Below are 25,441 nucleotides of genomic sequence, written 5' to 3' on the forward strand. Positions count from 1 at the left end.
ATAATCTCTCCTTGGCTGAGCTCTTGCCGGGCAAAAAGAGGATGTTTTCCTTCTTCCTATGAGCTCTGCTTTCATTGTTGAGGATGTGAGCTTCCCACTCTGGTCTCTAAACTATTTTAACTGAGGTTTTTGTTTATTAATTTTTATACTTCTCCCTGTGGACAGGTTAATCTCCTAGAGAAGACATTATTGTTTTGTTTTTTCTCTCATTTATGTGGGAGAAAGAAATGCAGAAGGTTAGAAAGGGAAATTGTTAGATTCTCAAGGGCAAACAGAGAGAATTAGAAACTAAACCTCTTGTTAGCCATTATTTAGTGTTCTTATATCTTAAAAAAAAAAAAGCTTACTGAAACAATCGCCCAAAATGTTTCTATTTACATTTGTATATCTCTGTAAAACATTGTGATGTAGGTCATTTCTACTACAGCAGGAGACAAGGTATTGGGATATTAGAGACTGATTAGTTGCTAGGCTGAGCTTGTTAACATGCAGACTCCTGAGTGAAGATTAAATTTGCATATTTCTTTTCTTGTCCAGGATGACACACATTTCTCTTTGCCTGCCTAATACTATTATCATGTTTGAACATTCTAGTCCTGGGAATTAATTTTCCACAGGTTTCTCTCTTTGCTTTACTTCTTCACTCAATTTTTGATACTTTTCACATTTATGTTTATACAATTCTGTCATTAGCTAGTAAATTGTTCAAGAAAGCATTTCCTTTGATGTTTTTTTTTAATTTTTTACTCTGGGTTTGACTCCTCAGAGAGGATATCGTTAGGATTTGACATAGGATCCAGTGCTCTTTTTAATATTTATGATTTGCACTCTTCTTTGTGCTCTTCTTCATACAGCATGTTTATTACTCTTAACATTTAAAACTTGCATACTTTTTCTCAAACATTTCTACTCTAAGAAAGGAGAACTATGCATCATCAGGCATATCATTAAATGTAATGCATATTAATCATAACAATTACATGTAAAGAGTTTTGTTACATAAATATATAGAAAATGCATCAGCATGGGAAATATGCATAAATGTAAGCTTAAAATATGTCAGTGAAGGTTTACATTTTAATGAGAGGCTTTTAAAGGAAAGAAAACTGGAAAATAAAAAGTAGGAAATGCAAAAAAAAAAAGTAAATAAGAAACATGTTTCAAAGGGAAGAAACTAATAAATGCAGGATTATAAGGTCATTTAATGGACCTATGGCTCAGATGGCAGCATAAGATAACTCTCTGGTACATTCTCTCTGTTCCCAACATATAACAATTAAAAAAAATATAGTGGAAAGAAATTGTAGAATATCTGAAAAACAAGGTAATTGTCTCCTTTGACTAGAAAATCAAAAATAAACTCAAATAACCCTGAAAACAAGGTGACCAAGGCCATTGTACTTTGGCTTTTGAGGCTGATGATGATAGTCAGGGTTTGGTTCTTACAAATTAAAAGACATTAAAAATATTCCAGTTCAACAGACTAGTCCCCAGGACAAAAAAAAAACAAAAAGCATCTTTGTTTACAGATATTTAAACTATTTTTACAGATGACAACATAAGTTAAGAATTTTGAAAGGAATAATAAAAATCATTGGTGGAGTCAAGTAAGTCATTACTTAGATTTCCCAAGGACTCCTCAGGACAAAACAGCACAGGCCAAATACCAAGAACAACAAATTGTAAAATACATCTATGTCAAATATACCATAATAATTATGAAACATCAAGGGTAAAGAAAAATTCTTAAGGACTACAGGAAGAGGAAAAACAGATTATCAACAAAGGCCAATTTTTGATAGAGAGCAGTCTTTTTAATACTAGCAAACGCTTGCCAGAAATAATTGAGCTGTTTCATTTATTTGTTGGAGAAAAATGCCAATCCTGAATCCTTCAATCCTGTGATTCCTTCCTCCTTTAACTTCTTTGGCACTTTGGACGTAGATTTTGTGAAAGGAAAATCAAATTGCAGTCAGTATTGCTAAGTGAGCCCTCTAAGATGGAGCCAACAGGCCACTGAGGAAGTATAACTTACACCTGTCTCAGCTTGGATGGAATCTAACCTTCTGATCTGATGAAATCATTCAGAACATCTGCCAGAAACTCCTGATACCATATCTACTTACTGAACCCATAACCTAAAACAGCTCCTTATTTCTTAAGGAAAAATATTTTCTGACTGCACCAAAGTCGATCAAAACTCTTGTCAGGCAACTTTTTAACAACCTCTTGACTCTGTCTTTATAAGCCCCTGACTTCCCTTTCCCTGCAACACTCTTGACTTTACCACCGTCTGTGTCTATGGAACTGTAATGCTTACAGCCCCAAGTGAATTCTTTCCATGTTTGCAAACTATTTTTGGTTGACAATTTGTTTATGCAAAATTCAGTTTCAACGATTTGAAAACAACTGTGACATTAAATTTAAAATTCTTGTAAGACATAAATTTGACTGTTGAAAGGAGACTGGTATTTAGAAGTGAAATTTTAAGATATCAAGTAACATGCACCTGGAAATGTAAGATAACAAATCTTACTTTGCCCTTGCTTATACTCTAATGGCAGAAGACAACTTGCATGGGGATTTATATACCTAGTCAGTAGGAATATAAAAGAAATGCCAAGATTGTGCTATACTTTCTACATGTCAAAGTGAGAGTGAGAAATTCACTCAGTCGTGTCCGACTGTTTGTGACTCTATGGACTACACAGTCAATCGAACTCTCTAGGCCAGAATACTGGAGTACATAGCTTACTCCTTCTCCAGGGGATCTTTCCAACCCAGGAATTGAACCAGGGTCTCCTTTATTGCAGGTGAATTCTTTACCAACTGAGCTATCAGGGAAGCCCTCTACATGTCAAGGGATGTACAAATGAACAGTACACTTTTAAAAAATAATTTATTCAATTTATTTTTGGCCACATTGGGTTTTGTTGTAGGACTTGGGCTTTCTCTGCAGTTACAGTGAGCAGAGGCTACTCTCTAGCTGTGATGTTTGGGCTTCACATTATGTTGGCTTCTCTTTGGAGACCATGAGCTTTAGAGTGTGCAGACTTCAGTAGTTGCAGATCACAGCCCCTAGAGGGCAGGCTCAGTAGTTTTGGGACACAGGTTTAGTGCCCCACAGCATGCTGCATCTTCCCAGACCAGAATCAAACCTGTGTCCACTGCTTTGGTAGGTGGATTCTTAACCACTAAACCAGGGAAGTCCTGAACAATATACTTTATCTGAATCAGGCAACACCTTATGTGAAAATGACACCTGAGATGGAAAAAAAATGACACGTTGTTCTTCCCATTTTCATAATTTACTGGGATGTCTCAGAATGTAGTGCACACCCTGAGTTTACAAATCTGACTTACTAAATGCAGTGGGAAAAAAAGTGGTGAATCAGGTACTCCCAAACTGTAGCCTTTAATTTTACTTGCACTTGAAATATTTGCAGATTTGAAGTCTGAGTCACTCTAACAGGCAAAAAACAATGAGTATATGATAATTGTTTTCTTTCTTTCTTTCTTTCTTTCTTTTTTTTTTTTTTTTTGCCAAAGAGAATATGAAATGGGTAGTGAAAGAAAATAGTCATAAATACCAGCTATGACCACACTAGTTAAGAAGTCAAGGACTAAAACTGTTAATAGTAATCTATTTCTTATTTTGGTATGAGTTTATTTCTAAATGTATTTTGTGAATTTTTATCCCATTTCTCAATCACATACATAAATGTATCTTAACAGCAGTTAATTGTGTATTTCAGAAAAATCTCTACCGAGACTATTAAAAGGAATGTGAGTCAGCAAGAGTAAATTTCTATAAAATTAAATACTTTTTGAATATATACCTCCAATTGATATGCTTTCAGTTGTGCTAGAAAGGCTACATTAAGTTATGGCCTTAATTTGAATTTGAGCATGGTTAAATGGTGTATCAGTTCAGTTCAGTCATTCAGTCGTGTCCGACTCTTTGCGACCCCATGAATCACAGCATGCCAGGCCTCCCTGTACATCACCAACTCCCGGAGTTCACTCAGACTCACGCCCATCGAGTCCATGATGCCATCCAGCCATCTCATCCTCGGTCGTCCCCTTCTCCGCCTGTCCCCAATCCCTCCCAGCATCAGAGTCTTTTCCAACGAGTCAACTCTTCACATGAGGTGGCCAAAATACTGGAGTTTCAGCTTTAGCATCATTCCTTCCAAAGAAATCCCAGGGCTGACCTCCTTCAGAATGGACTGCTTGTATCTGCTTGCAGTCCAAGGGACTCTCAAGATTCTTCTCCAACACCACAGTTCAAAAGCATCAATTCTTCGGCACTCAGCTTTTTTCACAGTCCAACTCTCACCTTCATACATGACAACTGGAAAAACCATAGACTTTACTAGACGGACTTTTGTCGGCAAAGTAATGTCTCTGCTTTTGAATATGCTATCTAGGTTGGTCATAATTTTTATTCCAAGGAGTAAGTATCTTTTAATTTCATGGCTGCAGTCACCATCTGCAGTGATTTTCGAGCCCCAAAATATAAAGTCTGACACTGTTTCCACTGTTTTCCCCTCTATTTCCCATGAAGAGATGGGACTGGATGCCATGATCCTCGTTTTCTGAATGTTGAGCTTTAAGCCAACTTTTTCACTCTCCGCTTTCACTTTCATCAACAGGCTTTTTGGTTCCTCTTCACTTTCTGCCATAAGGGTGGTGTCATCTGTATATCTGAGCTTATTGATATTTCTCCCAGGTATCTTGATTCCAGATTGTGCTTCTTCTAGCACAGCATTTCTCATGATGTACTCTGCATATCAGTTAAATCAGCAGGGTGACAACATACAGCCTTGCCGTACTCCTTTTCCTATTTGGAGCCAGTCTGTTGTTCCATGTCCAGTTCTAACTGTTGCTTCCTGACCTGCATATAGGTTTCTCAAGAGGCAGGTCAGGTGGTCTGTTATTCCCATCTCTTTCTGAATTTTCCACAGTTTATTGTGATCCACACAGTCTTATGGATGCCAAATTGATAATAGATAAACCTCAGTGGGTTGTGGTATGTCAATTTAACTAAAGTACAACTATAGTTCCTAAAAGAGCAAATAGTTATAGGTGAGTTTCAGCCACTGGAACATTTTGTATACAATTTGCAGGAAAGAAGTCAAGCAGCTAAGAAGCAGCAGACATATGCTTTCTATGCTTAGAAACTGGGCACAGAGACTCAACTGCTCTTTCAGGGAACCTATGTTGTCAGCAATCTACCACTGTCTCACTAGGTCTCAGTAAATTCAGCTCCAGGTTGCTGAATCCTGGGCCAGCATTTTCCAATTGCATGGTAGATGTTGGTCCTTAAGCCCCTTCTCCATCTCCTGGGTTAGGTAAAAAGGTCATCAACTTCCATGACACATTATTATTTTGAAGATCCATAGAGGATCAGAGAATAATACAAGTCCCAGTTGTTTTACCTCAGGTTGCCATTGTGACTAAGTTGATAAAGAATCTGCCTGCAATGAGGAGACCTGGGTTTGATCCCTGGGCTGGGAAGATTCCCTAGAAAAGGGACGAGATACCCACTAAGGTATGCTGGCCTGGATATTTCCATGAACTATATAGTCCATAGTGTTACAAAGAGTCAGACAGTGAGCAGCTTTCACTTTCAGCTTTCCCTCAGATCTCAGTTGTTTATGCTCCATCATATTTTACACTTCACATGCAAATAACTGTGCTTCCCTTCTTCTCCCACAAGTCAGATATTACTGATATTAACTTTGAAATAAACCATAAAAGAAAAAATCTTAACTGTCTCCTCTATGAATAGATGTGTTTGCAAGAAAATTTATTGAATTGAACAACAAAAAATGTGTTTTGATGGTAAAATAGGATTTGACATAAACTTATAGTCTTAAAGACATTTATTTTTTTTTAAAGGAAGGTTTAAAGAGAGTGAGTAAAACTTTAGGTGTAATATAGGAATAAGTGGATAAAAAGAAATATGAATATTTCATATAAGTACTGAAGAAATAAAACCTGTGTTTCTTATAGGAAGAGTAACTAAAAATTATATCTCAGTATAATTTTTGAATCCCATTTCTAAGAATCCCAAAACAAACAGAACCATGCCCCTCCCCCAAAATGTAAAGATGATTCCTGATATTTACCATCTTTTGCAACCACTTCCCATATTGTAGGGTTGGTATGTGGACCAATAACATATGGCGGCTGTATTGAAATGTGAGTTCAGGATTAGGTTATGACTAAGGTTCTTCACTTAACCAAATTTTAGTGAGGCTTCTGAAATTTCTCTTAGGCTACTGTATGTACTCCCTTATAAAATCTAGTTCTAGCAAGAGCTCTACTTTGTCGATTTAGCAGGAACCCTACCCTCAATACCTGATCTTACACAACATCCAATCAGGATCTTCATCTTCCACCATCTCCCAAGTGATATCTGATTACCTTGGCATATCTTTACCAAGAATCCTGTTAGGTCAACTTGAACTGAACACCTGTACACCTGATATTTTCTTTTAACAGTTTTTCACTCAATGACTCCATTCTCTTTCTTGGCTATAAATTCCTACTTGTCCATGCTGTATGTGAAACTGAGCCTAGTTTACTGAATAAATACTGAAGTTTATTTTTCCCTATTTTACTAGTCCTGAATAAAATCTACTTGTACCTCTAACTACTCTTCAGCTCTTGTTTTTCTTTAATAATTACTAAAAAAAGAATAATAATAGACCTTTTCACTTCCGAAAATCTGTAATTATAAAAAAAAAAAAAATAACTTCTTCAGCACACATACTCTCTCTTGTGACTATCGGGAAAAAGGAAGCCATGTCATAAGAAGCTGTATAGAGATGATTACAGATTATAGAAAGACAAGGAATTAAAACTTCTCACCAAGAGCCAAGTGGGTTATCTTGGGAGAGACATCTCCAGCTTGAACAAATTCATAGTAAGAGCAAGCACTTACAATATAACTGATACTTCATGAGAGACCCTAAACCACCAAGGTAAGCTCTTCCTAGATTCTTGAAATTTAGAAACTATGTATTATAATAAATATTTGTTTGGGGTAATTTATGATCCAGCAACAGATAATTAATACAGTTATGTTTTTACAAGGTAGCTGGCTGGGGTGAAGAGTGCAGATTGAAACAATAGAATACAGCTTTCTCTGTAGGAAAGAGAAGGCCTACATGTAAAATTACACCTGTGATAGGATTCTCAGCACCAGTGCTTTAAATAGCCAGACATATTTTTTTGCTAATCTATTAATACCTGATAGTTACTCACATGCTCATAGCAGTAATATTAACAATAGCCAAGGCATAGAACCAAAGTGTCCACTGACTGAAAAATGGATAAAGAAAATGTGATACATATATAGATTTCAGTTCAGTTCAGTTCAGTTGCTCAGTCATGTCCGACTCTGTGAGACCCCATGAATCGCAGCACACCAGGCCTCCCTGTCCATCACTAACTCCTGGAGTTCACTCAAACTAATGTCCCTCAAATCGATGATGCCACCCAGCCATCTCATCCTCCATTGTCCCCTTCTCCTCCTGGCCCCAATCCATCCCAGTATCAGAGTCTTTTCCAATGAGTGAACTTTTTGCATGAGGTGGCCAAACTACTGGAGTTTCAGCTTTAGCATCATTCCTTCCAAGGAACACCCAGGATTGATCTCCTTTAGAATGGACTGGTTGGATCCCTTTGCAGTCCAAGGGACTCTCAAGAGTCATCTCCAACATCACAGTTCAAAAGCATTAATTCTTCAGTGCTCAGCTGTCTTCACAGTCCAACTCTCACATCCATACATGACTACTGGAAACACTATATCCTTGACTAGACGGGTTAGAATATGGTATTTAGCTTTCTCTTTCTGACTCACTTCGGTCTGTATAATAGATTCTAGGCTTATCCACCTCATCAGAACTGATTCAAATGCATTCCTTTTTATTGCTGAGTAATATTCCATTGTGTATACGTACCACAAGTTCTTTATCCATCCATCTGTCAGTGGACATCTAGGTTGCTTCCATGTTCTGGCTATTGCAAATAGTGCTGCAATGAACAATGGGATGCATGTGTCTTTTTCAATTTTGGTTTCCTTAGGGTATATGCCCAGGAGTGGGATTGCTGGGTCATATGGTGACCTACTTTTTTATTCTAATTTTTTAAGGATTCTCCAAACCATCTTCCGTAGTGGCTGGATCAATTTATATTTCCATCAACAGTGCAAGAGTGTTCCCTTTTTTCCACACCCTCTCCAGCATTTATTGTTTGTAGACTTTTTGATGATAATCATTCTGACCCATGTTAGGTGATATCTCATTGCAGTTTTGATTTGCATATCTCTGTTAATGAGCAACGTTGAGTATCTTTTCATGTGTTTGTTATCCATCTGTACGTCTTCCTTGCACAAATGTCTGTTTAGGTCTTTTTCCCACTTTTTGATTGGGTTGTTTGTTTTTCTGGCATTGAGTTGTATGAACTGCTTGTATATTTTGGAAATTAATCCTTTGTCAGTTGTTCCATTGTTATTATATTCTCCCATTCTGAGGGCTGTCTTTTCACCTTGCTTATACTTTCCCTTGCTGTACAAAAGCTTTTAAGTTTAATCAGGTCCCACTTGTTTAATTTTGTTTTTATTCCCATTACTCTAGGAGATGTGTCATAGAGGATCTTGTTTTGATTTATATCATAGAATGTTCTGCCTAAGTTTTTCTCTAACAGTTTTATAGTTTTTGGTCTTACGTTTAGGTCTTTAATCCATTTTTAGTTTATCTTAGTGCATGGTGTCAGGAAGTGTTCTAATTTCATTCTTTCACATGCAGCTGTCCAGTTTTCCCAGCACCATTTATTGAAGTGGCTGTCTTTGCCCCTTTGCATATTCTTGCCTCGTTTGTCAAAAGCAGGGTACCCATAGATTCATGGGTTTATTTCTGGGCTTTCTATCTTGTTCCATTGATCTATATTCTATTTTTATGCCAGTACTGACTTAATGACTGTAGTTTTGTAGTATAATCTGAAGTCAGGAAGGTTGATTCCTCCAGCTCCATTCTTCTTTCTCAAGACTGCTTTGCCTATCTGGGTTCTTTCGTGTTTCCATGTTTCTGCAGGGGGTGCTCCGCAGAAAGAGAGAGGCAGTGGAACTTCCCTCGGCAAAGCCGAGGGGTCCCAAGGAGAGGTGAGCCTGCTGTCCGCCAACCCAGCCCCTCGGCGAGCGAGAGACAGTCAGACAGGACAGGGGTTCCATCTGAGCAGTTCCACTTTATTGCCACAAACTCTTGGTTTATATAGGCAACCAAGGGGGTTCTGCGAGGGACCTCCCACAGTTGCACCAATCACGTTAAAGGTCAAATTATAATATGCATATAAGGTCAAGTCGTCATGAGCTTAACAGGAGTCTATGGTAATCATGCACTGCCCACGTGTACGGAAGTCAAGAGAGCCAATAAAAAACTGTAACATAGACCACGCCCCTATCTCTTCCGCCAGACGCCATCTTGGCTTCCAACCGCAAAAGCTAACCCCTTTTTTTTAAGGTTTCCCACGTAGGGCCCCACGGATTACCAATGGCATTTTTCACAGAACTAGAACAAAAAATTTCACAGTTCATATGTAAACACAAAAGACGCTGAACATGCAAAATTTTGTTTACACTATTTTCAGACAATACATTTTAAAAAATTCTAATTTATTTCTTGACAATTGTATCAGTCATATCAATCAGGAATGCAGAAACTACTCTAGAGCTTTCATATAGAGAGGAACTTAGTGAGAGAATTAGTTGCGATGTTTTTAGATGGGAGCCAAGAACAAAACTGGAGGGATTTATCAGCACTTAGGAGGCTGCCACAAACGCTGGATGAGAAGGGATTCCAAGTCCTCCTGCTGCAACTTCTTTCTGCCTGAAACCTCGCCCTAGCTGCTGTCAGGATTAGCCAAGAAGAGCCTGTGCTCCTGAGCCACAGACTTCTTCCGCTTGCATCCAGTCCTCAGGTCACACCCAGACTAACAGGGGAAATCTCTAGGTGCTAAGAAGTTGGAGAATTCTGGGAGTCCAGACACAGACCAGGTACATCAAGAGATAAATTTTCACAAAGTTTAAATAAAAGTACTTTATACCTCATGAATACAATATATGCATATTTATTCTAATAGAAAAAATTTTCACTGTTTCACATGGAAGTGTCTAACTGTAAGACAGTTTGACCTTCACTTACTTCTAAGCACTATGGCATTCCTATAGTCATATCTGGCTTTCCCCTTCAATCCCAACAGATATCCTCATCCACTATACCAAAGAAAAGCAAGCAAGTAAACAACACACAAAATCATTCAGGAAGTAAAGTGCTCGCCTTTTTAGGTATTTTCTGTGAAAAACATGTCCCTCTCCTTGGCTAAGATTAACGCACCACACCTGTTCTGCATCTCACACTCTCACTCTCCTCAAGGACTTCATCAATTATCCGCTGCCCATGGAATCACATTAATCTTTCCCTCCTTTTCAGGTTCTTATCTACACATCGCGCCTTAAAAATTAATTTTTGACCCAAGATACCATTTAGTTCCAGTCTTCTCTATTTCCATTCAAATGTATTTGTTGAACATCCTTCTAAGCTCACATTCATTATCTCACTTTTTTTTCCCCATTCCCCCAACCTGATTTAATATGCACACCCACTGCTACACTGAAATTACATTAGGAAAGAGGTCACCAGTGACTTCACTTTGTTTGTTTTGCTCATTTCAATGAGTATATTATTACAGCTTTTAAGACTGTGGCTCAATCTCTTGCTTTTGTGAATTTCTGTTGCCTCAAACAAAATACTCTGTTGGTAATTCTGCGTTTGTAGATTCTCATATTTTCCTATGTGTTTTGCCTGAGCTATATGTATTTCCAACTCTGAATGCTCTTCAGAGAAATCTTTTCCCATCTCAAGATTATAACTGTTCTATGCAAGGGATGCCTGAAGCTGTATCACTGAATGGTGAGTTTCAAATTCATGTATCAAGTTGTTTTCAGCATATAACTTACCTCCATGTCACAGACCTATTGCTCAAGACAATGATGAAAATGGAACCTGTTATTAAATCTCTGCAAATCTTCCATTCTGATGTTGTTTTGCTGATCCCTGGATATTGATGTGCTCTAACTGCCTTGAAAACACAGATTGCATATTCTTAATATTTGAACCAACTTCTTGACCTAGGAGGAAGATAATATAATAGATGAACAAGTAAGTGAAATAATATATAATTGAATTAATTCAACGTATGTATCAAATACCTATAAAGTGCGCAATCTTGTTCAGAAGCTGGGATCCCAGCAGTGTTTAATTTGGACTCATTGCTAGTTTTCTTATCAGTCTTATGCATGAGACTTTATACTCTTTGAAAGCAGGACAAGGATTATCAATGCAATACTTATTGCCACTTAATAGATATTTATTGAAATAATGAATAAGTAAGATAAGTTTTGAAATTGTACATCCAAATTGTAAAGAGTACCACTTTTTTATACATCGTGCTTTAAATTTCTTTCATATTTTCCTTTTATTATAAGAGGAGAAATCTATTACCAATCCTACAGAATTAGAGAACTAGAGACTTTTTCAGATAACTTGCAAACATGTATCAGTTGTTGTTTAGTCACTAAGTCCTGTCTGACTCTTTTGCGGCCCCATGGACTGTTGCCCACCAGGTTCCCTCTGTCCATGCGATTTCCCAGACAAGAATACTGGAGTGGGTTGCCATTTCCTTCTGCAGGAGATCTTCCTGACCTAGGCATTAAAATTGTGTCTCCTGCAGTTCCAGGAGGATTCTTTACCACGGAGCCACCTAGGGCCTTCCACATATATGGAGCTGGCCTGAATTCTATTTGGTCTTGTAAGATCAATAACCTTTAAACCCACAAAAGGAGCTTTAGAGTTATCTAAGCATGAAAGGGTGTAGGTTAAAGATGATCCTTTCATATGGAAGTTAAGGGTGTGAAAAATATTAGGCTACAGGTTTGTGGCGGTTTAGTTGCTCAGTCATCTCCAACTCTTTTGTGACCACAGAGACTGTAGCCCTTTGTCAATTGAATTTCTCAGACAAGAATACAGGAGTGAGTTGCCATTCCTTCTCCAGGATCAAACCCATGTTCTGCATTTTCAGGCATATTCTTTCACACTAAGTTACCAGGAAAGCCCAGGCTACAAGTTTACCATGATTCTATAATGAATCATCTATACTAATTGGTGCATATTGGTCAGACAGTTTGCTATAACATCAATAGGATAGTGGTGCCTACTATAAATATAGTGAACTAAATATAATCAGTTTCCCATATTTTTCACATTCTTAAAAATTCTTTAGAGTTCAAACTTATTGAGCACATTTTATTGTAGAAATAATACAATAGAAAACATAAGAAGGATATCAATTAGCAAAAAGAGTCCCATAAGGTAAATTGCCTTTCTTTAGGAAATAGTTTACATATGTCAATGCAGCATACTTGGTGAAGAGATATTATAAGAACTGAATTTTAAGCTTTCCCTATTTAAAGGAATTTTAAGTAAGTTTGACATCCACACTTACAATTTTTTTGTTTGATAATTTGTTTTAATTTCACTTAACTCAAAATTTCTCTGATGCCAAAAGATTGAAAACTGAAGGCACAATTATTCATATACTAAATAATGTGTTTAATTTTAAATTTTAGTTGCTGACCTCAAAACAATTATGGTACTCAGTTGAATGCAATTTTATTTCTAATTACCTGAATAAATTATTGTGTTCACTCTGCTCTGCTTTTTTATTTCACTTTGCCTATTTTTTGCACTGAAACCTGACTGTCAGCATTATGAAGATGCCTTTCACTGGAGGCATTTCATTTTCTTTGATAGAAATGAGTCATTTGAAGTGATTTTATTCTGTTATCTGACAAGCAATACAATACAAAATGACCAACACACTCTGAAAAATATATATTTTTTTCTCTTTTAAATTCAGAAATTCTAAAAGAAAAGAATGAGAATACATTTTTTTTTTTGAAATCCAGCCCTTAAAAAGCTTATTTTCTTTTAGTAAATTCTAAGTTTATTTTTACTGTTGAAGCTTGAACACATACACTTGTTATTCCATTAAACTATTTTGCATGAAATAAATATCTGAAAAATAATTTAGATCTTTTTTCTAATAATATTCCTTCATAGAATTATTCTTTGGGGCTATTATTGTTAGCTATATCAAGATCCCTCCTAGATCAAAAAGATTTTAGTGCAGTATGAGCTTTTTTCTTAATGGTTGATAATTAGCTAGAGAGAGGAGGAAATAAGAACAGGTCTCAATTGTTGAAAGGGTATATTCTAAAAAGCCTTTTGTCATGATTTTCTTATATAGTAAAATAATTTAAATTCATGGTAAATATGCTGAAGTTTAGATAGTTAACATATAATGTAAAGTTATGTCAAAATGATTTTACTGATCCGAATAGCTTGCCCATATATATATATATATATATATATATATATATATGTATAAAATCTGGAATATTACTAAGTGTTTTCACCCTGAGGTAGGATGTTAAGTGAAGGTGTTCATCACTCAGTTGTGTTCCACTCCTTGTGACTCTATGGACTCTAGCCTGCCAGGCTACTCTTTCCATGGAATTCTCCAGGCAAGAATACTGGAGCAGGTACCCATTCCCGTCTCCAGTGAATTTTCCTGACCCAGGGATTGAACCCCAGTCTCCTGCATTGCAAGCAGATTCTTTACCATCTGAGCTACCAGGGAAGCCCAAGTAGGATGACACATGTGTAAATATTTCCCCTACATTTTTAAAAGGGAGTTTTAGCAGAAAATAACACAGTTCAGTTCACTCAGTCACGTTCAACTCTGTGACCCCATTGACTGCATTATACCAGGCTTCCCTGTCCATCACCAACTCCCAGAGCTTACTCAAACTCATGTCCATTCAGTCAGTGATGCCATCGAACCATCTCATCCTCTGTCGTCCCCTCATCCTCCTGCCTTCAATATTTAATGTTTTCGAACTCTCAAAGATAATGAATAAATAAGCCATAGGCTACTTCTTTGGAGCATCAGGGAAGTCTAAGTGCTGATCGAAAAATGAAATAAATCTCATAATGATATATTGAGACTCAACCTGTTTCCCTTGCGTGAACATTCAAGTGGAGTCTATGTCACCAAACTCTGCCTTGTAATAACCACATGGTGGAAAATTCTGGACTGAGAGGATCTATCCAGAAGGATAGGGGAAGGGTGGGAGGAAAAAAAGGTAAGTAGCTGGCTCTGCCCTGTAAATGAATCAACTCTTTAGCAAATTTCTGGTATTAAAAAAGTACTCAATTTGAGTGAATCATGTGGGTTAAGGTAAAAAATCTAATTGGGGCTATTTTTAGTTTAAGCTCTCTTAAGCTTCAGTTATGGGCTTTTATGGTGGCAAAGATGATAAAGGATCTGCCTGCAGTATGGGAGACCTGGGTTCAATCCCTGGGTTGGAAAGATCTCTTGGAGGAGGGCATGGCAACCCACTCTAGTATTCTTGCCTGGAGAATAGAGGATATCCTCCATGGATAGAGGGGTTTGATGGGCTACAGTCCATAGAGTAGCAAAAAACTGGATATGACTGAAACCACTTAGTACACACACAAGCTTCAGTTATATCATTCTTAAAAATTATAATTCAATATTACAAAAATATAAAATTTCAAAAATCAAATATAATATGTAAATTAAAAACAAAATTCAGACCTACTGAATTAAAAATAAAGAGACAAACATTAAAATCAAAATCCAAACACAAAACCCAGAGTTAGAACAATTCATGTATACAATGTTCACCAGATGGTATGGGAAGGGAGGAGGGTGGAGGGTTCAGGACGGGGAACACGTGTATACCTGTGGCAGATTCATGTTGGTGTATGGCAAAACCAATACAATATTATAAAGTAATTAACCTCCAATTAAAATAAATAAATTTATATTAAAAAAAGAAAACTATAGAAGCAATGAGAATGGCAAACAGTATAAATCAGGGAATAGATAACATATGATACAGCTATAACATGGAAACAAATGCAGATGTGAAAATGTTATGTTTGCTGTAATGATATTTGAACATAATCAGCATATAACGGTAAGTAAAAACTGAAAAATGTTAGACAATGAGTAAAATTGAACTGGAAGAAAACACAGCTGAAGACTTTTAAAATAAACTTTAAAATATTAAAATAGATTTAACTTTGCAGAAAGATTGTAAAGATAGTACAGAATGTTCCCAAACACTCCACACCCAGTTTTCCTAAAATTAACTGCTTACATTAGTATGGTCTATCCATCAACGATTTTGATGCCTTATTATTAAATGAAGTCTATACTTCATTCCAGTTTCCTTGCTTTTGATTTAAAAATTAACTGCTGCATGATTTCATCTAAGATATCACATGGCATTTAATTCTCATGGCTCTTCGGGCTCCTCTAAGCTGTACCCATTTCTTCAACTTTCCTTTTTTTCTTTTTATCTTTTTTTAAATAACTTTGACAGTTTAAGTATTACCCAGGGTTTCTGTAGACTATGTCTTAAGTGGAATTTGCCTGTTGTTTATGCTCCAAAAACACAAGAGAAGACTCTACACATGGACATCACCAGATGGTCAATAGCAAAATCAGATTGATTATATTCTTTGCAGCCAAAGACAAAGAAGTTCTATACAGTCAACAATAACAAGACCAGGAGCAGACTGTGGCTCAGATCATGAACTCCTTAATGCCAAATTCATACTTAAATTGAAGAAAGTAGGGAAAATGGCTAGACCATTCAGGTATGACCTAAATCAAATCCCTTATGATTATATAGTGGAAGTGAGAAATAGATTTAAGGGACTAGATCTGATAGATAGAGTGCCTGATGAAATATGGACTGAGATTCGTAACATTTACAGGAGACAGGAATCAAGAACATCCCCATGGAAAAGAAATGCAAAAAAGCAAAATGGTTGTCTGGGGAGGCCTCACAAATAGCTGTGAAAAGAAGAGAAGTGAAAAGCCAAGGAGAAAAGGAAAGATATAAGCATCTGAATGCAGAGTTCCAGAGAAGAGCAAGGAGAGATAAGAAAGCCTTCCTGAGTGATCAATGTAAAGAAATAGAGGAAAACACCAGAATGGGAAAGATTAGAGATCTCTTCAAGAAAATTAGAGATACCAAGGGAACATTTCATGCAAAGACAGGCTAGATAAAAGGCAGAAATGATATGGACCTAACAGAAGCAGAATATATTAAGAAGAGGTGGCAAGAATACACAGAAGAACTGTACCAAAAAAGATCTTCATGAAAAAGATAAATCACAATGGTGTGATCACACACCTAAAGACAGACATCCTGGAATTTGAGGTCAAGTAGGCCTTAGAAAGCATTACTACAAACAAAGCTAGTGGAGGTGATGGAATTCCATTTGAGCTATTTCAAATCCTGAAAGATGATGCTGTGAAAGTGCTGCACTCAATATGTAAGCAAATTTGGAAAACTCAGCAGTGGTCACAGGAGTGGAAAAGGTCAGTTTTCATTCTAATCCCAAAGAAAGGCAATGCCAAACAATGCTCAAACTACTGCACAATTGCACTCATCTCACACGCTAGTAAAGTAATGCTCAAAATTCTCCAAGCCAGGCTTCAGCAGTACTTGAACTGTAAACTTCCAGATGCTCAAGTTGGTTTCAGAAAAGGCTGAGGAACCAGAGATCAAATTGTCAACATCCACTGGATCATTGAAAAGGCAAGAGAGTTCCAGAAAAAACATCTAGTTCTGTTTTATTAACCATGCCAAAGCCTTTGACTGTGTGTATCATAATAAACTGTGGAAAATTCAGAAAGAGATGGGACTACCAGATCACCTGACCTGCTTCTTCAGAAACCTATATGCAGGTGAGGAAGCAACAGTTAGAACTGGACATGGAACAACAAACTGGTTCCAAATGGGAAAAGGAGTATGTCAAGACTGTATATTGTCACCTTGCTTATTTAACTTATTTGCAGAGTACATCATGAGAAACACTGGGCTGGAAAAAGCACAAGCTGGAATCAAGATTGCCAGGGGAAACATCAATAACCTCAGATATGCAGATGACACCACTCTTATGGCAGAAAGTGAAGAGGAACTAAAAAGCCTGTTGATGAAAGTGAGGTGGAAAGTGAAAAAGTTGGCTTAAAGCTCAACATTCAGATAACGAAAATCATGGCATCTGGTTCCATCAGTTCATGGGAAATAGATGGGGAAACAGGGGAAACAGTGTAAGACATTTTTGGGGGGCGGGGGGCTGGGGCTGTGTGGAGCGGCTCCAGAATCACTGCAGATAGTGATTGCAGCCATGAAATTAAAAGATGCTTACTCCTTGGAAGCAAAATTATGGCCAATCTAGATAGCATATTGAAAAGCAGAGACATTACTTGTCCAATAAAGGTCCATCTGGTCAAGGCTATGGTTTTTCCAGTGGTCGTGTATGGATGTGAGAGTTGGACTGTGATGAAAGCTAAGTGCTGAAGAATTGATGCTTTTGAATTGTGGCATTGGAGAATGCTCTTGAGAGTCCCTTGGACTGCAAGGAGATTCAACCAGTCCATTCTAAAGGAGATCAGCCCTGTGTGTTCTTTGGAAAGAATGATGCTAAAGCTGAATCTCCAGTACTTTGGCCACCTCATGCAAAGGGCTGACTCATTGGAAAAGACTCTCATACTGGGAGCGTTTGTCGGCAGGAGGTAAAGGGGATGATAGTGGGTGAGATGGCTGGATGACACCACCAACTGGATGGACATGAATCTGGGTGAACTCTCCGAGTTGGTGATAGACAGGGAGGCCTGGCGTGTTGCGATTCATGGAGTCGCAACGAGTGGGACACGACTGAACGACTGAACTGAACTGAACTGAACTATGTTGTACCTAAATTGAGGGTTTTGTTGTTGTTTTTTGAGTGCTAGACCAGAGAGGTACAGCACCAATTCTCATCTTAGATCGAGAATACCTACTGTTGTTATGGAATCACCATGCTTGATCTTGTTAGGTGAGTTGAGTTTTGAAAGTATCCACAGAAGTAATTAACAAAAAGAGTTCTTATTCACTTCTTTGACTCAGACAGTAAAGAATCCAAGTGCAATGCAGGAGACCTGGGTTCAATCCCTGGATTAAGAAGACCCACTAGAGAAGGAAATAACAACCCACTCCAGTATTCTTGCCTGGAGAATTTAATGGGAAAAAGAGCCTGGTGGTATATAGTCCATGAAGTCGCAAAGAGTCGGACACAACTGAGTGACTAACACAAACACAGGCACATTCACTTTACAAGGGAGGAAAGGGATGGAGACACAGATAATGGCAATGACTCTGAAGGGTGAGGATTTGAGACTTATTGAGATTAAAGGACAAGGGTCAGGAAAAAGGAAGGCAGGTTCATGTCTATTCTGATCCACAGTTGTATCTGAGTTGGCCTTGCTTCTAAAGGATGTGGTTTTCCTTAGAATCTGTATATTCTTGTCTTCAGTAGTTTTCCAGCTCTTGGGTGTCTGAAAGAGGGTTAATAGTGGCCCTTGACAGGTGCTACTTTATTTTGAACAGTGTTAGATGATTTATAGACCTTGATTACCTGGCTGGGAGAGTAGTTGTCCGGTATTTCCACTGTAGAGTTACTCTCTTTTTCCTCCCTCTCCATGCTATGTACTTTGGAAGGAAGACATTCTGCAAGGCCCACACTTCATCAGTGTGGAGTTATGTTCCTTTTCCATGGGAGGAAAATATTTACACAAATTATCTAGAATACTCATATATGCAAATTTTGTGTTTTCTTCACCGTTTAGTTTTTCAATCACATCACCATATTACAAATGATTATCCCCTGGGTATCTGAATTAAATTCATCCATTCCAGTCCATTTTAGTTCACTGATTCCTAAAATGAGACTCCTAAAATTCCTAAAAGAGATGTCCGCTCTTGCCATCTCCTGTTTGACCACTTCCTATTTACCTTGATTCAGGGACCTAACTTCCCAGGTTCCTATGCAATAATGCTCTTTACAGCATCAGACTTTATTTCCATCACAGGTCACATCCACAACTAGGCATTGTTTTGCTTTGGCTTTGTTTCTTCATTCTTCTGGAGTTATTTCTCCACTGATCTCCAGTAGCATATTGGGCACCTGTCAACCTGGGGAGTTCATCTTTCAGTGTCCTATCTTTTTGCCTTTTCATGCTATTCATGGGGTTCTCAAGGCAAGAATACTGAAGTGGTTTGCCATTCCCTTCTCCAGTAGACCATGTTTTGTCAGAACTCTCCACCATGACCCGTTCATCTTGGGTGGCCCTACACGGCATGGCTCATAGTTTCATTTAGCTAGACAAGGCTATGGTCCATGTTATCAGTTTGGTTAGTTTACTGTGATTGTGGTTTTCATTCTGTCTGCTCTCTGATGGAAACTGATAAGAGGCTTATGGAAGCTTCCTGGTAGGAGAAACTGACTTTGGGGATAACTGGGTGTAGTTCTGAGGGGCAGGGCCATGCTAAATCTATAATCCAATTTTCTGCTGATGGGTGGGGCTGTGTTCCCTCCCTGTTGTTTGACCTGAGACCAAACTATGGTGGAGGTAATGAAGACAGTGGTTATATCCTTAAAAAGTCCTGGCACACTCAGTACTCCTGAACCTGTAGGAGGCTGCTGCCCACCTATGCCTCTGCCGGAGACTCCTGGATACTCACAGGCAAATCTGGGTCAGTCTCTTGTGGGGTCACTGCTCCTTTCTCCTAGTGTGCACAGGGTTTTGTTTGTGCTCTCCCAGAGTCTTCCCTCAGTCTGATGTGAGTTCTCTAATCAAATCTCACTGGCCTCCAAAGTCAAATTCACTGGAAGTTCTCAGTGCCTTTGCCAGACCCCAAGGTTGGAAAATCTGTTGTGGGTCCTAAAACTTTCTTAATAGTACAAGAATTTCTTTGGTATAATTGTTCTGCAGTTTGTCGGTCATCTGTTCACTAGCTCTTTCATGGGATTAATGCCGACCTCCTTCAAGAGGGCTTATGCCACAAGCTCTGTGATGCAGGTGGCTGTACCCAGAGCCCTTGTTTCTGTGGAAGGCCACTGCTGACCCGTACCTCCACAGGAGACTCAAACACATGTCTGGCTCAGTCTCTGTGGGGTCTATGTGTCCTGGTGGCGACATGGGTTTGTTTGAGCTCTCCAAGTGTCTCAGGCGGGAATGGGATTTGATTCTAAATGTGATTTTGCACCCCCTACCATCTTTCAGGGGGTTCTCCTTTGCCCTTGGGCATGGGGTATCTTTTTATAGTGGGATCACAATTATCCTGGCAATGGTTGTTCAGCAGTAATTTGTAGTTTTGGTGTTCTCACAGGAGAAGATGAGCACATGTTCAGCTACTCTGACATCTTGAGAGCTTTTGGACTACTGTGGGGAAGAATCCCTTAGAAAAAATGAAATAGCCATCATAGCCAACAATAGAGTGTGAAATGCAGTACTTGGATGCAATCTCAAAACTGATATAATGATCTCTGTTCATTTCCAAGGCAAACCATTCAATATCACAGTAATCCAGGTCCATGCCACAACTAGTAATGCTGAAGAAGGTGAAGTTGAAGGGTTCTATGAAGACCTACAAGATTTTCTAGAACTAACACCCCCCCCCAAAAAAGATGTCCTTTTCATCAAAGGGGACTGGAATGCAAAAGTGCAGTGCAGTTCAGTTCAGTTCAGTTCAGCTGCACAGTCGTGTCTAACTCTTTGTGACCCCATGAACCACAGCATGCCAGGCCTCCTTGTCCATCACAAACTCCTGGAGTCCACCAAAACCCATGTCCATTGAGTCAGTCATGCCATCCAACCATTTCATACTCTGTCGTCTTCTTCTCCTCCAGCCCTCAATCTTTCCCAGCATCAGGTCTTTTCAAATGAGTCAACTGTTTGCCTCAGGTGGCCAAAGTACTGGATTTCAGCTTCAACATCAGTCCTTCCAATGAACACTCAGGACTGATCTCTTTTAGGATGGACTGGTCGGATCTCCTCGCAGTCCAAGGGACTCTCAAGGGTCTTCTCCAACACCACAGTTCAAAAGCATCAATTCTTTGGCACTCAGCTTTCTTTATAGGCCAACCCTCACATTCATACATAGACTTGACTAGACGGACATTTGTTGGCAACTGATGTCTCTGCTTTATATATATATATATATATATATATATATATATATAATATATTTATTTATTTTAATTGGAGGTTAATTACTTTACAATATTGTATTGGTTTTGCCTAACATCAATATGAATCTGCCATGGTTGTACACATGTTCCCCATCCTGAACCCCCTCCCACCTCCCTCCCCATTCCATCCCTCTGGGTCATCCCACTGCACCAGTCCCAAGCATCCTGTATCCTCATGAAACCTGGACTAGTGATTCATTTCATATATGATATTATACATGTTTCAATGCCATTCTCTCAAATCATCCCACCCTCTCCCTCTCCCACAGAGTCCAACAGACTGTTCTATACATCTCTGTCTCTTTAGCTGTCTCACATACAGGGTTATCATCTTTCTAAATTCCATATATATGCCTTAGTATACTATATTGGTGTTTTTTCTTTCTGGCTTACTTACTCTGTATAATAGTCTCCAGTTTCATCCACCTCATTAGAACTGATTCAAATGTATTGTTTTTAATGGGTGAATAATATTCCATTGTGTATATGTTTCTGCTTTTTAATATGCTGTCTAGGTTGGTCATAACTTTCCTCCCAAGGAGTAAGCATCTTTTAATTTCATGGCTGCAATCACCATTTGCAGTAATTTTGGAGCACCAAAAATTAAAGTCAGCACTGTTTCCACTGTTTCCCCAACTATTTGCCAGGAAGTGATGGGACCAGATGCCATGATCTTATCTGGGTCATGAAGATCTTTTTTGTACAGTTCTTCTTTGTATGCTTGCCACCTCTTCTTAATATCCTCTGCTTCTGTTAGGTCCATACAATTTCTGTCTTTTATTGAGCCTATCTTTGCATGAAATGTTCCCTTAGTATCTCTAATCTTCTTGAAGAGATCTCTAGTCTTTCCCATTCTTTTGTTTTCCTCTATTTCTTTGCATTGACCCCTGAGCAAGGTTTTTTTTTTTTTTTTTTTTTATCTCTCCTTGCTATTCTTTGGAACTCTGCATTCAAATGGCTATATCTTTCCTTTTCTCCATTGCCTTTCACTTCTCGTCTTTTCACAGCTATTTCTAAGGTCTTTTCAGACAGCCATTTTGCTTTTTTGCATTTCTTTTTTTTGGGGATGGTCTTGATTCCTGTCTCCTGTACAATGTTACAAACCTCCGTCCATAGTTCATCAGGCTCTCTGTCTATCAGATCTAGTCCCTTAAATCTATTTCTCACTTCCACTGTATACTCATAAGGGATTTGAAAAATAGATTCAAGGGATTAGACTTGACAGATGGAGTGCCTGAAGAACTATGAATGGTGGTTTGTGACATTGTACAGGAGACAGTGATCAAGACCTTCCCCAATAAAATTAAATGCATAAAGACAATGGTTATCTGAGGAGGCCTTACAGAGAGCTGAGAAAAGAAGAGACGTGAAAGGCAAAGGAGAAAAGGAAAGCTACAGCCTTCTGAATGCAGAGTTCCAAAAAATAGCAAGGAGAGTTAAGAAAGCTTTCCTCAGTGATCAGTGCAAAGAAATAGAGAAACACAATTGAATGGGAAAGACTAGAGATCTCTTCAAAAAAATTAGAGATATCAAGAGAACATTTCATTAAAGATGGACTCAACAAAGGACAGAAACACATGCACCTAACAGAAGCAGAAGATAATAAGAAAAGTTGGCAAGAATAAACAGAATAAGTATACAAAAAATATGTTAACGACCCAGATAACTATGACGGTGTGATCACTCACCTAGAGCCAGACATCCTGTGGTGTGAAATGAAGTGAACCTTAGGAAGCATCACTATGAACAAAGCTAAGGAGGGGATGGACTCCCAGTTGAGATATTTCAAATCCTAAAAGATGATTCTGTGAAAGTGCTGCACTCAATATGTCAGCAAATTTGGAAAACTCAGCAGTGGTCACAGGATTCAAAAATGTTAATTTTCATTCCAATCCCAAAGAAAGGCAATGTCAAAGAATGTTCATACTCCTGCATGATTACACTCATCCCACACACTAGCAAAGTAATGCTCAAAATTTTCCAAGTGAGTCTTCAATTGTATATGAATCATGAACTCTCAGATGTTTAAGGTGGATTTAGAAAAGGCAGGGAAATCACAGATAAAATTGCCTACATCCATTGGATGATAGAAAATGCCAGAGAGTTCCAGAAAAACATCTATGTCTGCTTTATTGACTATGTCAAAGCCTTTGACTGTGTGAATCATGACAAATATGAAAAATACTTAAAGAGATGGGGATATCAGACCACTGTACCTGCCTCCTGAGAAATCTGTATGCAAGTCAGGAAGCAAAAGTTAGAACCAAACATGGAACAATGGACTGGTTCCAAATAGGCAGTACGTCCTGGCTGTATATTATCACTCAGCTTATTGTGAAATGCCAGGCTGGGAGAGGTACAAGCTGGAATCAAGATTGCTGGGAGAAATATCAATGATCTTAGATATGCAGATGACACCACCTTATGACAGATATTGAAGAGGAACTAAAGAGACTCTTCATGAAAATGAAAGAGGAGAGTGAAAATGCTGGCTTAAAACTCAAATTAAAAATAATAATAATAATAATAATAATATCATGGATTCTGGTCCCATCCCTTCATGCTAAATACATGGGATACAATGGAAACAGTGACAGACTTTATTTTCTTGGGCTCTAAAATCACTTCAAATTGTGACTGCAGCCATGAAATTGAAAGACTCTTGCTCCTTGGAAGAAAATTAATGACCAATATAGACAGCATACTAAAAAGCAGAGACATTACTTTGCCGACTAAGGTCCATCTAGTCAAGGCTATGGTTTTTCCAGTAGCTATGTATGGATTTGAGATTTGGAGTATGAAGATAGCTGAGCACTGAAAAAAATTGATGCTTTTGAATTGTGTTGGAGAAGACTATTGAGAGTCCCTTGGACTGCAAGATCAAACCAGTCAATTCTAAGGTAAATCACTCCTGGATTTTTATTGGAAGGACTGAGGCTGAAGCTGAAACTCCAATACTTTGGACACCAGATTTGAAAAACTGACACATTGGGAAAAGTCCTGATGCTGGGAAAGATGGAAGGGATGAGGAGAAGGGGATGACAGAGGATGAGATGTTTGAATGGTGTCACTAACTCAATGGACATGAGTTTGGGTGGACTCCGGGAGTTGGTGATGGACAGAGAGACCTGGTATGCTGTGGTTCATGGGATCACAATGAGTCTGACATGACTGAGCAACTGAACTGAACTGAATAGTGCACTGTTTGTTTGTTTGTTTGTTTGTTTTAATGCATGCATGCTCTTTTAAAAGAGAGAACCGCCCAGAATGTATTAACTAAATATATTCCTAATTCTGGGCTAGGTGGCCCTAGTGGTAAAGAACCCTCCTGCCAATGCAGGAGACATAAGAGATGTGGGTTTGATCCCTGGGTCACGAAGATCCCCTGTAGCTGGGCATGGCAACCCACTTCAGTGTTCTTGCCTGGAGAATCCCCATGGACAGAGGAGCATCATGGTCTACAGTCTATAGCATCAAAAAGAGTATGCACGACTGAAATGATTGAGCATGAACACACATTTCTAAACCTCTGTGAAAAAATGCATCACCACACAGTGCCATGTGACTGTTGGTCTTTTAAAATCATGACACACTGCATGCCTTTATTCTGAATGAGTTTCTATTTCTTATTCATATTGTAAAGGTTCTCTTTGGTTACATGTAATGTGTGTGGAATGTGCTAAACTAAGTTAAGGAGAGTACATGCATAATAAGCTTCATTTACTCTTTGTCTCCACTATCTTAAATAAGGGCTTCCCTGGTGGCTCAGTGGTTAAAGCATCTGCCTCCAATGCAGGAGACCTGGGTTCAATCCCTAGGTTGGGAAGATCCCCTGGAGAAGGAAATGGTATCCCACTCCAGTATTCTTGCCTTTTGCCCTTCTAAAATTTAGGACATAGATTTTAAAATAAATCTTGTGATTATAATATATAGCTAATTACCTTGCAAATATTTTCTGATTTATATTTGCACATCCTTTTTTTTTCTCCTAGACTTAATTATTTCTTATTATAAAATTATAGAATGAAACTTAAGTTTGAGAAAGGCCAATAAAGATATGGTTTAGGTGTTTTATTTTCTGAGTTTTCCATTTTATTCTTTGGGATATTGTGTTTATACCATTTAATATTATCATGATTGATAGCCCACCAATGTGTCCCTGTAGTAAAATTCAACAATAGTGGGTCTAACTACTA

General features: G+C 38.3%; 1 non-coding gene across 1 annotated transcript; it reads left to right on the plus strand.

Moving 5' to 3' along the window:
* The first annotated feature begins 24,999 nt into the window (after positions 1 to 24,999).
* Positions 25,000 to 25,071, plus strand: TRNAW-CCA (transfer RNA tryptophan (anticodon CCA)). The gene has a single exon. It is a non-coding gene; the product is annotated as a tRNA-Trp (tRNA).
* Positions 25,072 to 25,441: the final 370 nt, after the last annotated feature.

This window comes from Ovis aries, chromosome 10 (genome assembly GCF_016772045.2).
Source record: "Ovis aries strain OAR_USU_Benz2616 breed Rambouillet chromosome 10, ARS-UI_Ramb_v3.0, whole genome shotgun sequence".
NCBI classification, from domain to species: domain Eukaryota; kingdom Metazoa; phylum Chordata; class Mammalia; order Artiodactyla; family Bovidae; genus Ovis; species Ovis aries.